General features: G+C 50.2%; 1 pseudogene; it reads right to left on the bottom strand.

Annotated features, from left to right (window-relative positions):
- Nucleotides 1-3,965: 3,965 nt before the first annotated feature.
- Nucleotides 3,966-4,999, bottom strand: LOC123589685 (annotated as a pseudogene).
- Nucleotides 5,000-14,555: the final 9,556 nt, after the last annotated feature.

Here is a 14,555-nt window from a genome sequence, read left to right as displayed (position 1 = left end):
GACAAAATGGGAGCCCACAGAGGTTTTAAGTGACACACACAGACTCATCGAGTTTGTCACAAATGTGACTATGGACAGCCTTACCTCTTGGCTCATCCGAGTCCTTAGGGCCACCTGCTTTTCTCAACGGATGTCAGTTACAGTTTGCGAAAATGTGCCTAGAATCCTTTCTTCCTGATAAGAAATCCTTCACTTACATATCCCGTGAACCACAGTGTGGGCACAGGATGGCCTCACATTCATCCTAGAATTCGTGGCGATTCCGAGAGCAGGCTCAGGGTTCGGAATCCCTGGGCCTGAGTCTCGGCTCTGACGCACAAGAGCTGCGTGCCTCGGGACCCGTGCCTTAACCTGCCGGGCCCTCAGTGCCATCATCTGTAAAATGGGGGTGAAAAAGCTCCTCCTAGGGTCGTGAAGACGTGAGAAACCAAAGAGGAATGAACGAATGAGCTCAGGCCCATGCTGGACAGCGGAGAATCAAGTCAGAAAAAGACACCTTCGGGCTGTTCCGAGCTGGGGCCACACACCAGAAGTACCAGCCCCCAGGCTTCACTTAAAGACCCAAACTGCTGGCTGCCTGAGATTTGGAAACCCTGGCCCCCCTGCCATTTCCACCTGCCAGCAAGCAGCTGGAGGTCACCTCCCCTGCTCCAGACTCAGGCCTTCGGGTCTGCGACCCCGGGCAAGCAGTGCAGATAGTTGAGCAGTGCAGCAGAGCAGACGATGGGGTCCGGGAGGGCAGGGGGCCCTGCTCAGCCTGCAGCCTGCAGCCCGGGTAGACAAAAAGGCAGGGCACGGGCTCTGTCCCCACACAGGACCATGCAGGTGGCAATGGATAGGTTGGTCCCCTTCCCTGGCTTTAGTTTACCCCAAAGAGACACGAAGGGGCTCTAGCAGCCTGATGGCTTTAACGCATTTCTTAAGTGTACCTGAAACCATCATTGCTCCACCCCCACCCCAAATGAAAGTAAACCCACACGCACGTGTGAGCAGAGCTTGCCGGGGAGAAGGCTGGGCAGCGGGGCAGGGCTCTGAAACCCCGTCTCATCAGTCTGGGCCCACAAGCGCCGGGCCAGGCGAGGAACACGCGTGAGTGCCACCTGAGCCCGATTTGCCTGTCACACCTTAGACTGAACTCTTTCAACCGGCCCCATGTGGTCTATGTACCAAACAATGACTTTTTATTTCCATCAGGAAACATGTGCCCTTGGGGCGCCTGGGTGGCTCAGTCGGTTGAGCATCCGACCCTTGACTTTGGCTCAGGTCACGATCTCACGGTTCACAGGACCGAACCCCGCCATCCGGGCTGCTTGGGATTTTCTCTCTTTCTCTTTCTCTGCCCCTCCCCTGCTCGTGCTCTGTCTCTCTCACTCTCAAAAGGAATAAACATGAAAAAAATTAAAAACAGTGTGCTTCCGCATTTGTCTTGAAGCACGCGGCCCTCTTAGTCTGTCTTTCACTTTCCCGTGTTTGCTGGGCGTGTGGCTCTCAAGAAAGAGTCTACATCCTTCCTTGCTTTGTGGGAGAAAACTAGGGTTGCAGTGACAGAGATGATGGCAGACAGGGGCTGCCGTCAGCCTCAGGACAGGAAGGCGAAAGGGAAGAGGGGGCACGGTGGTGATCTGGCACACACAGGCCACCCCACACCAGCCAATGGCTGCCTTCAAGGAAGAGGTTCCAGGTGGCCAAGTCTGCTATGTCTAGAAAATCAGAAACCCAGACTTTTGATGAGAAGTCTCCTGACTTAAATATTATTACTAACTTTTCTGCCAAACAAGACCCTGTTCCAACAAAACACACCCATAGATGCAGACTTACCCCAGGAGCCGCCAGTGTGAGACATCCACTCTAAGACAGGCTTCGGAAGCCAGTTCTCCTTGGAGGCTGGTTGCCTTCCCACCCTGAACTTGGCGAGATCAAGTCTGAGCCGACAAAAGAGTTCCCTTGCTTGGGAACCCCGCACAAACTGCCCCCTGCCCCCCCAACACAGAGAACAGATGTGACACGTGAACTGAGGCAAGAACGCAGCTTGAGATTGGATGGATGGACCTTGGAAACACAAAGCACAATTTGTTCAAAACTGGTGACGGGCAATCGGTCGGACCAGGCTGAGAAGGGTTCACACCGACACCAGAACACAGGAACCACCAATGCTCCGCACGCCAGTCCCCGGATCTTTCTCAAACAAATCCGAACGAGTATCCAGCACCCCACTTACACCTTCGCTGGCTCCCCATTGCCCTCAGAGTGAGGTCCAAATGCAAGGCCTTAACTTGACCTTAATGCCTTAGGTGCAGCCTCTTCTCTGGGCATCCTTGCCATGTGCCCCAGGGGCCCTTGCTGTCCCCACAAAAGTACTTTTCCTTCTCTCTCTCTTCTGGGGCTTTTTTATAAATGTTACAAAAATGTTATAACCTAGAACACCCTCCTCCTTCTTTTCCTACCCAACTCTCTCCGTAGGATTCAGTGCAGGTGTGGCCTCCACCAGAAAGCCCTCCCTGGTCACACCTCAGGCTGAATTTAGGTGTCACTCCTGCACCCACGACCTTCTCCTTCCCCCCATCTGTGTTCAAGTCACTGTGAGTTGCAATTATCCGCTTCCTAGATGGTTTCTCCCCCAAGGAGACAATATCTTCAGCACTTAGCACAGAGTAGGTGCTCAGTAAATGTGTGAAGGAAGGAAAGAAGGAGGTCTGAAATGGACTAGAGACCATCCCCCCAGTGCTTTGGGGTATATATCTCCCTGGGGACAGAGGCCTCAATGAGTACTCAAAGGCCTTTCCGTCCCTTAGGCCTCAAAGAATCATAGTTCAAAGTTGGCAGGATTGCTACTCAGAGAAGGACAGACTTTATCGATGGTCACACAGCAACATGGGAGCAAAACTGCATGGAAAGTTCCCATCAGAACTCTGCTGTTGTGGTTGGCTTTTGTTTGCTTCCCCAGATGCCCCTCCCCCCACCAAGGGCTCAGGGAAAAGTCAAGGTGATGGGGCTGGTGGCGGGGGCTGGGGAGGGCAGACACAGAAGGTCTTTTCTCTTCTGGGTCTTCATGGGCATTATAGCTCTATGAATTATTCACCAGAAAATCTGCTTGAGGTAGTGTCTTAGTCTTAATTTTCAATTCCCCTAATGCTGGCCAATTCTGTGCTGAAAAGCTCTCAATTATTAATGTTTCTAAAGCAATATTTGTTTTCTCTGCATCCAGCAACAACCGAGGCCTCAGAGCTAGTGATCCTACCCCCGAAATTCCCACAGAGCTTCGCCTTGCTGAGGAAGCATTTCAAAGGGGTCAGGGGTGTGTTAGGGTACGGCAGCCAGACTGAGAGCATTAAGCCTGTGCAGAGACAGGTACTTAAAGGTTTTCCATTTTCAGGAACTCCCAGGATGAAGGAAACTCTACAAATAGCAAGAGCAATGACTATGTATTTGTGTTTTATGTGCCAAACGTGAAGCTAAACACTTTACCTTTACCTACTTGACTCCATTTTCTTTGGAAATTCAAATAATTCCTTTCAACTGCAAACAATTCTTAAAACTGCATTTGGAGTCAAAGCCCTGTGTTATCAAAATCATAAGGAGAATTTCTTTTTTTTTTTTTAAGTCTATTTACTTCGAGAAAGAGAGCGAGCACACACACGCGTGCGCACGTGCAAGCAGGGGAGGGTCACAGAGAGACTGAGGGAGAGACCGAACCCCAAGCAGGCTCCTGGCCGTCAGTACGGAGCCCCACGCGGGGCTCGATCCCACAAACCGTGAGATCATGACGAGCAGAAATCAAGAGTCGGACGCTTAACCGACCGAGCCACCCAAGCACCCCTGCAAATCAAAAGGAGAATTTTTAGGTAAGGCAGAATTAGTTCTACATTAACAAGACCAGATCCGACTTGGGGATGGACTCTTTAGCCAAACTGTAGAGAATGGAAACTGTTTACAGAAAACGATATCTACCCATGGACTCAGAGGTGCACACTATATGCTGGCATTCAGAAGGCGTTCTCAAAGAGCTTTGTTTTATTTTCTTGGATTTTAAGATGCCTAAGGCCCTCTTCGTCCTCGATCTTGGGGGCCAGATAGCACTTCACACGCCCACCCCAGCAATCTTACACTCTACCACGAGGGGTCCATCTGCCGGCACACGGAGTGCTACTGTAGGGGAGAGTGGGGTCGCTTTCATAAAGAGGTTCAGGGACCTCGGGGCAAAAGCTAGCTGAACTTGGTTCACTCAGCTCTACGGTAACAGCCTCCTCCTCTTTGTCAACGTTATTCCTTTTCGACCACTTAATACTTCCGTTCCCAGGTTTCTGCACTTGGAGAAAATCTCGCTCTGTCTTTTTGCACAAAAGGCGACACCAGGGTCCCCAGCGTGACTGAGAGCTGGGCATACAGGTGCGCATTCACCAGAAGGCATCTTCACTCCACAGCTATACTCCGCGTCTGGATTTCCAAGTTCAACATCTAAGTCCGCTGACTTCATTTCATAGTCTGAAACCTTTCCCTGCTTCGGAGCTTCAAGTACCAGCATCGAGGTGCCTGCATCAGCTCCAACCCTTCGCATAACGACGTCGTCAGTGCCAGCCCAGTTTTGTATTTTGGACGTGCTGGGGAGGTTCACGGTCACGGCCAAGTTGTGGTCACAGCTGGACGTGTGGAAACCCCGGGAGCACAGGGGCGAGCTGCACCGGGGAGGCGTGGGATGAGTCGACACTGGGCAGGTTCACACCCCCAGGCTGATGTCCCAGGGGGCCTTGATGATGACGTCCTTCAGCGGCTCCAGCACCTTCTTCAGGATGGAGGCCTGGACTGGGCACGCCTGGAACACGATGGCAGAGCCACAAGGATGAGGCTACAGGTGGAGGGAAGGAGGAAGGGCTGGCCAGCTTAGGTGTCACAGGGTGACAGCAAGCAGGGAACGTGGTGGTGAGAGCCTGTGACCCAGGAAGATCACAACCTACTTATGCAACTTACAAAACTTCTGGGCAGTAAGACTCACCAGTCCCATTTTACAGATGGGAAAACAGACTCAGAGAGGCCCCATCTTTGCCCATGGTTCCTCACCTCATCAATGTGGACAACAGGATTTGGACTCCAAGTTTACGTGACTCCACAGGCAGCACCTTCTCTACCTTGACACTATGGTGCCCCCTGGGGTTTTAGCTGCATACAAGGAAGAACTTTCTGGAAGCAAATTATGTTACTCTCAAAGAGCACTTGGATGAGCCATTGGCAAGAGGAAGATACGAATGGGAGGAAATTCTGAAGGTGGGGGCAGCAGAACCGAGGGCATCTGTGGCGCCCCCACGAGAGATGGCTCTCCTTTATTGTGACACAGCCGTGATGGCAGGGGGGAGGAGGGGTAAGAGGCAATCTCTGTCAACAGTGACGAAGGCATCCATGTGTACCTTTAACACTCAGGCTCAATGACGGACAAAGGGCACGAAGCCTGGCAGAATAGACACTTCAGAGTCAGACCAGCCTAGGAGGGCGTCCCCAGCTGAGCCACCTGAGCCAGTCCCTGACCCCCTCTGTGCCTCACTTTCCCACGTCCTTGAAGCAAGTGACTGCCGGCCCCTCCCTCACAGGCTCACGTGCCACACAGCAGGGAGAATGCCCATTTGGGGCCTGGCACACCGTGAGGGACCAACGCATGCCAGCCTCCCTACCCCTTCTCTTCATCGGAGCAAGAGGCTGACGTTTTCAAAAAGATGTGCTAAAAACCAGGGGGAGAGACAGAAAGGAAGCAGACAGAGAAAATACCCTTTGTTTTGCAAGGCTCTTTGGTTGCAAGAGGGAAAAAAATCCACTCAAAGAGCTGGAGCAAAAGGAGAGGGGACAGAGAAAAAGGAGCAGCTGATTGAGGACAGAGCGGTCCCTTTCAGGACAGGGCGCGGGTGGGGTCCCGCAGAGCCCAGTCAAGGAGCACGCGGCAGCCGCAGACAGCCTCCGGGGCCAGGACTGCTCTCTGGGCGCCTGCCTCCTCTCGGCCCTCCCACATCTCGTTTCCCTGTCCCTTCCAGTGTCTGCTCCTCTCTCCTCCCTCTGCAAACTGGCCTTCTGGCTTCTCTGCAGAGAGAGACGGCCACCTCGGGGCCCTGAGGTTTGAAGTCCTTTCCCGAGCGCTCAGCAGGCTGCTGAGCATCTTTGAGGTCTCGTTTCCAAATTCTGATTGGCCCAGCTTACTGTCAGGCATGGATCCTGGGCCAATCGGATGGGAGGTGGCAGCGGTGGTGGGGTACAGACTGCAGCTGGGGCTTATGATCTCAAAGGAATGCAATTCCACACAGACAGTCCTACATCCCCACCAGGATGGCTTGAATTAATGTCCTGACAACACCGGTCGGTGGCAAGGCTGTGCAGCAAGGGGAGCTCTGCCCCTCTGCTGGTGGGAGTGGCAAGGGATGCGTCCACCCTGGGAAACTGCTTGGCACGTCTTTCAAAGCCAAACGAAGGTACCCCTGCCCCTTGACCAAGCAATTCCCCGGCTGAGGAGACGTCCAAGGTGAATGATTGCTTACGACCACCTGAAGCAATACCTGAAATGTTCACAGCAACCCCAGACCGCAAAGAACCCAAACATCCATCAACAGTAAAGTCAGATGAATAAATTGTGGCATGTTTGTCACATTGCGAAGCACTGAGAGAAGAAACAACTACCACCACGTGCAACGTAGACAGAGCTCGCCGGGCACGACGTTTAGCGAAAGAAGCCGTACCCAAGAGGGTATACACTGTACGATCCCATTTACCAAAAAGTGGATCAGTGGTGATCAAGACTATACTACGGGTTATCTTGGGGGAGTATCAGCTGGGAGAGGGCACGAGGGAGCCTCCTGGGACACTACAAATGCTCCCTCTATCTTCTTTCTCCGTGGTGGTTACGTAAAGAAATCATCAAGATGGGGGCGCCTGGGGGGCTCAGTCGGTTAAGTGTCCGACTTTGGCTCACGTCATGATCTCACCGCTCGTGAGTTCGAGCCCCACGTCGTCGGGCTCTGTGCTGACAGCTCAGAGCCTGGAGCCTGCTTTCGATTCGTGTGTGTCTCTCTCTGTCCATCTCCTGCTCTCTCTCTCTCAAAAATAAATAAACATTAAAAATTTTTTAAAAAGAGAGAGAGAAGAGCATATTATGGCCATAATACGTATAACATAGAATCAACTGCATAAACAACCACACGTACACATGTATGTGTGTTTATTTTACATATGACGTATGTGTGTATATACATGTATATCATATATAGTATGTGCGTTATATATGTATAATACATGCATTCAATTCATGCATATATTCATACATATATATGTATATATAAGAGAGAAGGGGGACAAATCTGAATTATATTTGGGGCTTGTATTCAGTCTAGGAAGGGCAGATCGGAGCAAGACCAGGCTGGAGGCAGGGAAGCCTGTGAAAAGGTCGATCTCTTTGTCCAAGCAGGAGATGGCCATGGCTGGCCCCTGAGACGGATGTGGGGAAACAGACTTGAGGGCAGCCGACAGGACATGATGGCGGGTGCAATAATGAGGAGGTGAGGGAAGGAACTGTATCGGGGTGACCCTGGTATTTCTGGCTCGGGTAACTGGGTAGCCGGCAACGCGACCCCCAGATGAGGGAGGCCACAGGAGGGGCCGCCGTGGAGGAGGCAGGAAGGACGGCGGACTTGGTCTCAGGCAGGTGAGGTGTGAGCCACCAGGGGCACACCAAATGGAGCTGCCAGAAACCATGCGACCCACTGCACCGGACGGGGTCCCCTGGAAACAGACTGGGAGGCGGGGTTCGGTGAGGTGGATGGGGGTGCCCTGGGGAAGTGACGCGGGCCGCCCTGGCAGAGGGACAAGCTGGCCTGTGGTGTGGTTGCAAGGGAGGCGGCCACCTGTCCCGTGCTGAGCTCTGGAGCCAGGTGGCTCCTCGGTGTTGTCCCGAATTGAGACAAAGGGACCGGGTCTCTGCACCCCCAGCTGGTCAATCACTGGCCGTGGCCGCTCTGGGAGGCGCATCTCCGTGGGTGAGGCCCAGGGCAGTGCCTCGTGAGCAGCTGTATGGCCCCAGCAGGGGAGGGCATCAGCCCGGATGAAGCCCCTGGCCCCCTCCCAGGGTGTATCCAGCTGTGATTCCAAGGAAGCCTGCAGACCGACCGTTGAGTATCAGACACCCCTGCTCTCGCTCCCTCACCTGCTTCCCACAGGCACCCACACTCTGGCAAGCCCCTCGCGTCCCAGCTCTGCCCGCGGTGCCCACGGAGCCGGCTCCTTCTGTTTTTTATAGAAAGAGCGGGATTTTCCTCTGACGCAAACACTCAAAGCAATTAAGGCCGCTTGTCACCACCATTCCTGTTCTGCGGCCAATCTCTGGAGCATCAGGGGCGATCCCATCGCCACCAAGGCCACAAAATCACACTCAGGGGCTTGTAGGGTCAGGGGCTGTCTCCCAAGGACTGGACAAGTTCACTCCCGAGAGGGTCTCTCATCCCCACGTGCCCCGGTCCAAGCCACCAGCATCTGTCACCTGACGCACTGCAGTAGCCCCTCCGGCTTCCATGCTCCCACCCAGCCCTGGCCCCTCTACAGTGTCCTCTCAGCACAGCAGCCAGACTGACACGTTAAACCCTGTCCGTTACAGTCCCCCTCTTCTCAAACTCCCACTTCAGCTTCCACCTCTCTGATAAAAAGTCCATCCAGGGGCGCCTAGGTGGCGCAGTCGGTTAAGCGTCCGACTTCAACTCAGGTCACGATCTCGCGGTCTGTGAGTTCGAGCCCCGCGTCGGGCTCTGGGCTGATGGCTCGGAGCCTGGAGCCTGTTTCCGATTCTGTGTCTCCCTCTCTCTCTGCCCCTCCCCCGTTCATGCTCTGTCTCTCTCTGTCCCAAAAATAAATAAACGTTGAAAAAAAAAAAAAAAAGTCCATCCAACGGCCTTTCTGAGCTCCTTTCTACTCCCCTCCTGCTTGCCTGTTGCACCCTGGCACATTTGCCTCCCCAGGCACACTCCTGCCTCAGGGCCTTTGCACTTGCTGCTTCCCCATCCTGGAATACTTTTTACACCTTCAGATCTCCACTCAAATATCACCTTCTCAAGGAGGCCCTCCCTGACTGCTTTATTTTATTTTATTTTATTTTATTTTATTTTATTTTATTTTATTTAGATTTCATTTTTAAGGAATCTCTACACCCAACATGGAGATGGAATTCACTACCCTGAGATCAAGAGTCACACGCTCCACCGACTGAGCCAGCCAGGCACCACAGCAAACGCTCTATTTTAAACTCCAGCCCCAGGGGCGCCTGGGTGGCGCAGTCGGTTAAGCGTCCGACTTCAGCCAGGTCATGATCTCGCGGTCCGTGAGTTCAAGCCCCGCGTCGGGCTCTGGGCTGATGGCTCAGAGCCTGGAGCCTGTTTCCGATTCTGTGCCTCCCTCTCTCTCTGCCCCTCCCCCGTTCATGCTCTGTCTCTCTCTGTCCCAAAAATAAATAAACGTTGAAAAAAAAAAAAAATTTTAAACTCCAGCCCCTTGCCACCTGTCCCGTCCCTTAGCCCTGATTCACTTTCCCCTCTTCAGGAACTGACCTCTGAATGTATAACATCCTCACTTATTCTACCCGTCGTTGTCTTTCCCGCGAACTCCACAGGGGCAGAGATTTGGGGTTTGTGTCCGGTGACTAGAATGCCACCTCGCGCTTATTAGCGGCGGAGCTCCACGTGTGTCGGTTACCTGATTTAAGAGACAAATAACAGGTCATGCTTAGCCCTGGTCTGAGCCTCAGCCTCAGGCTGCCACGATGAAATGCCATACACTGGGCGGCTTCAAAGCAGAAACGGGTTTCCTCACCAATCGGGAGGCTGGGAGTCTGAGATCCGACGGCCAGTGTGGGTGAGCTCTGGTGAGAGCCCTCTTCCCGGCCTACAGACGGCCACCTCCTTGCCGTGTGCCCACGTGGCCTCTCCTCGGGGCCCACTCACAGTGTTCTTCCTCTTCTTATAAGGCCCCCAGTCCTATCAGATTGAGACCCCACACTTATGACCTCGTTTTACACCTTCCAGAAGCCCTATCTCCAAATACAGTCACACCGGGTTTGGGGCTTCAACAAACACATCTTAGGGGCGAGGGAGGGGGCGCAATTCAGACCACAGTAGCTCTAATTTCTACTCTCCTCATTTTACAGATGATAAGACTGAGGCTTCCAGAAGCCACATGCCCGAGCCAAGGGCACCCAGCTCAGAAGTGGCGGAGGAAGCGTCCAAACCAGCATCGGCGTCCCTCTGCCCTGCTGCCTGCCATTCCCTGTGCTGGGAATGCTCTCCCCATGGCCAGCTCCTTCTCCAGCTCAATGGTCACCTGCCCGATAGGGCCTTCCCTATACATGGCAGCCATCTCCTGCTTCTCAGTTACTGTCATTTTCCTTCACGACCCATGGAACGTTCTTTCCTTCAGCTCCCTTCATTTTCCTTCACGACCCATGGAACGTTCTGAGATTACCTCCCGCCTACCTGTCCAGGTGTGGGCGGAATGCTGGAGAGCCAGGCAGGCAAGGGAGTCAGTGGAGACAACCTCAGGCTCGTGACAACAATGACCTCTCACAGGACGCTCACACGTGCAGAGAAAATCAATTTGCCAAATGACCAATTTACTGGGCAACTAATTCACTGAATCTTTGTTTCTACTCTGTTTATGAGGTTTTTGCCACTCGTGGCACAAAGCAGTTTGGGCAGCCTTTGGGGATTTTTCAAAGTCCTACTGTAGCTGCCCTGCCCCAGCCCCGTGCGCCTCTGCCCTCAAAACAGCTGAGGACGTGTTCCCGAGACCTCCTCTCGTGGGGCTGCCGTGGCCACAGGCCTGGGGCAGGGCACTGGGAAGGACATCTGCTGGCCATCACTCAGACTGCGGACTCATCATGGACACGCTCCCCCAGCCAAAGTGCTACTGCCCTTCCAGGCTGGGGGGTCTGCAGGCCACAGGTACCAGAACCTGAACCTGAGCAAGGTAACTGAGGGATTCGCCTCACAGAGAATACTTAGGGGCTCAAAACGAACTCAAAAACCACAATAAACTCTTGAATGCAATACTTCCAAAAATCAAAAATCAAAAATACTAATGCAAAAATTACACGAGGCACAGAATAAGCACATTTTCGATAAAGATAGTGCTGTGGCAAGCCATGCTAGAGCATCGGACAAAAGGAAAAGTCAATGATACTGAGATCATCTTTATTTAAAATGTTTGAATTTTGTTCACCCTGGGTATTTTTTTTTTTCAGTAACTTTGATTTTTAAAAATATGTGTTGAAATATTATCTGTCAACATACGCTTCCGGGAACAAGAAGCAGGTGTTCCTTTTCCCTGTTCTTCCTACTTGGCACTCCTGAAAACCTGGCCATTGTGTATAAAACAATCATGGAACTCTGAAAGGTGGAGAGAAGGAGGCAGAATGGCCAAGGACAGTGGGACCCAAGGCACGACCTGACAGTGAGTTAGTTCCCTGGGTTTTCTTTTTGCCTCATATACCCCATACTTGGGGCTGAAGAAGCCAACAATCCAGAAATATCATCAGTCACAGACGAAAAGCCCCAACAAAGCTGGTTCTTTCCAGCCAAAGGAAGTGAAAGGGCAACCTAGCAAGGCAGAAAATGTGTAGCCAATAACCGCTCCAGGGCAGCCAAGCACCACAGAAAGTGCTAGGCCTACCCCGAACCCCCGCCCCCCCCCCCACAACGCATGCCAGCAAGGCTTCATGGGGAGCCTGGACGGCCACACTCACCATGCTGGAACAAGACAAGACACCCAACCTCTCCCAGGGTCCGATAGGGAACTCCATCCCCACAGGGGATCAGTATCAACAGAGACCGTGCAGAGAACCTGAACTTCAATCAGGCAGTAATGAAGCACCTCTCATTGCCTCCAAGGCAGAAATTTCACTCACTACTGTCCAATGATAATGATGACACTGTGCCCATGGCGTCAGGAAGGCCAAGTGGAGACCAAAAATAAGGCATTCCTACCTTTCCCATCCAGCCAGATATCCACGGGGGCCTAGTGAAGAGGAGGACTCCCAACCCTGCCCAGAAGTAGCAAGGAGCCTCCCTTCTGAGGGTCAACAGAGGTCAAATGGGCAACCTGGACTTCCAGCCCCCACTGGCAGTAATGAGGCTCGCACCCTCTCATCCCCTATCCCCTACTGGAGAAATGTCAGAGGAAGCCAGCTAAAACAGAAGGTTTACATAAGATTCAGTCTCAGAAGATAATACAAAAATGTCCAAGTATCAATCAAAAATCACTTGCCAGGGCAGCTATCTGGTTCAGTCACTGGAGCATGCAACTCTTGATGTCAGGGTTGTGAGTTCAAGCCCCACATTGGGTGTAGAGCTTACTTAATTAAAAAAAAAAAAAATAGCTTATCATACCGAGTGCAAGAAAGATCTCAACTTGAATGAAAAAAAAAAAAAAAAAAGACAGTCAGGGGTACCTGGGTGGCTCAGTTGGTTAAATGTCAACTCTTGATTTCGGCTCAGGTCATGTTCGTGAGATTGAGCCCCACATCAGGCTCTGCACTGAGAGCACAGACCTGCTTGGGATTCTCTCTCTCTCTTTCTGTCCCTCACCTGCACTCTCTCTCTCTCAAAACAAATATATAACATTTTTTAAAAAGACAATCAATGGATACCAACATTGATATGACAGACATGTTATGATTATCTGGCAAAGATTTTGGAGCAGGAATCATCAAAATGCTTCCAAGTGGGGTGCCTGCCTGGCTCAGTCATTGGAGTGTGTGACTCTTGATCCCGGGGTTGTGAGTTCGAGCCTTGCATTGGGTGTAGAGATTACTAAAATAAAGTAAAATAAAATATTTTAAAAATAGATAAAATAGGGGTGCTTGGGTGGCTCAGTCGGTTAAGCATCTGACTTCGGCTCAGGTCACGATCTCATGGTTCAGGAGTTCGAGCCCCACATCGGGCTCTGTGCTGACAGCTCGGAGCCTGGAGCCTGTTTCAGATTCTGTGTCTTCCTCTCTTTCTCTCTCTCTCTCTCTCTCTCTCTCTCTCTCTCTCTCTGTCCCTCCCCTGCTCTCACTGTGTGTCTTAGTCTCTCAAGAATAAACATTTTTTTTATTTTTAATGAATAAATTAATTAATTACATTAAATTAAATGGAGCCTCAAGAACCTCTGGAACTGTAACAAAAGATCTAACACTGGATTCCCCAAAGAAAAGGAGAAAGAGGGTGGCACTGAAAAGGACTTGGAGATATAAGTGCAGAAAACTTGACAAATTTGCCAAAGGACATAAACCCACAGATGCAGAAAAGGTCAACAAACAGGATAAAACCAAAGAAATCCACATTTTGGGAAATCCACACCAAAATGTATCTTATTCAACTTCTGAAAACTAAACAAAAATTGGAAGCCAGTGAGAGAAACAATACTTTACCTATGGGGAAAAAAATCTGAAAGACCATGGATTTCCCATCAGAAGTCACAAAGGCTAGAAGAAAGTAGAACATTTTTCAAGTGCTGTTAAGAAAAGAATGGTCGACCCAAAATTCTATATTCAGCAAAAATATCCTTCAGGAATGAAGAAAAATTAACACATTCTCAGATAAAGGAAAACTAAAAGAATTTGTCACCAGCAGGCCTCCTTTAAAAGAACAACTAAAGGAGGTTCTCTAAACAGAAAGTATTAAAGAAGAAACCTTGAGACATCAAGGAAGAAGAAAGACCAACAAAGAGTAAATAAAAGAGATACAGGTAAATGCAGTATATTTTCATTTCCCCTTGAGTTTTCTAAATTATGTTTGATGGTTGATTCAAAAATTATAACACTATTTGATGTGTTTCTAAATGTGCGTAGAAGAAATATTTAAAATTATATTGTAAAAGGGTGGGTAAAAAGATGTAAAGAGAGGAAAGGCTTCTATACTTCACTTAAATTGATGAAATGCTGACACGAGTAGACTTAAAAAGTATGTATATATAATATATATTCAGGAAAAACACTAAGAAAAAAGCATAGAACAATATATACTCAAAAACGCTATCAATGAGTCAGAATGGAATTCTAAAAATTATTCAAGTAACCCACAGGAAACCAAGAAAAAGAAAACAGAGAAATGAAAAACAGAACAAAAATAAAACAAACAAAAAGCAAACTTAAGCCCTAACACAGCAGTAATTACATTAACTATAAGTAGTCTAAATATATCAATTAAAAGACAGAGATTGGCAGAGCAGCCTAACTGCATGCTCTTTACAAGAAACTCCCTGCAAATGTAACAATATATGTACATTAAAAGTATAAGGATGGAGAGATATGTATCCTGAAAACCTAACCAAAAAAGCAAGATATGTTAATTTCAGACAAAGGAGGTTCCAGAGGAAAAATAATTACCAGAGACAGAAAGGAACACCATCTAAAGATAAAAGAGTCCATCTGTCAAGAAGACAAAGCAATCTTACATGTGTGTGCATCAAACAACAGAACTACAAAACATGTGCAGCAAAAACGGATAGAACCAAAGGGAGAAATAGACAAATATACAATCACAGTTGGAGATATCAATACCCCCTCT

Source organism: Leopardus geoffroyi, chromosome E3 (assembly GCF_018350155.1).
Source record: "Leopardus geoffroyi isolate Oge1 chromosome E3, O.geoffroyi_Oge1_pat1.0, whole genome shotgun sequence".
NCBI classification, from domain to species: Eukaryota; Metazoa; Chordata; class Mammalia; order Carnivora; family Felidae; genus Leopardus; species Leopardus geoffroyi.
This window is presented reverse-complemented; position numbering and strand designations above follow the sequence as displayed.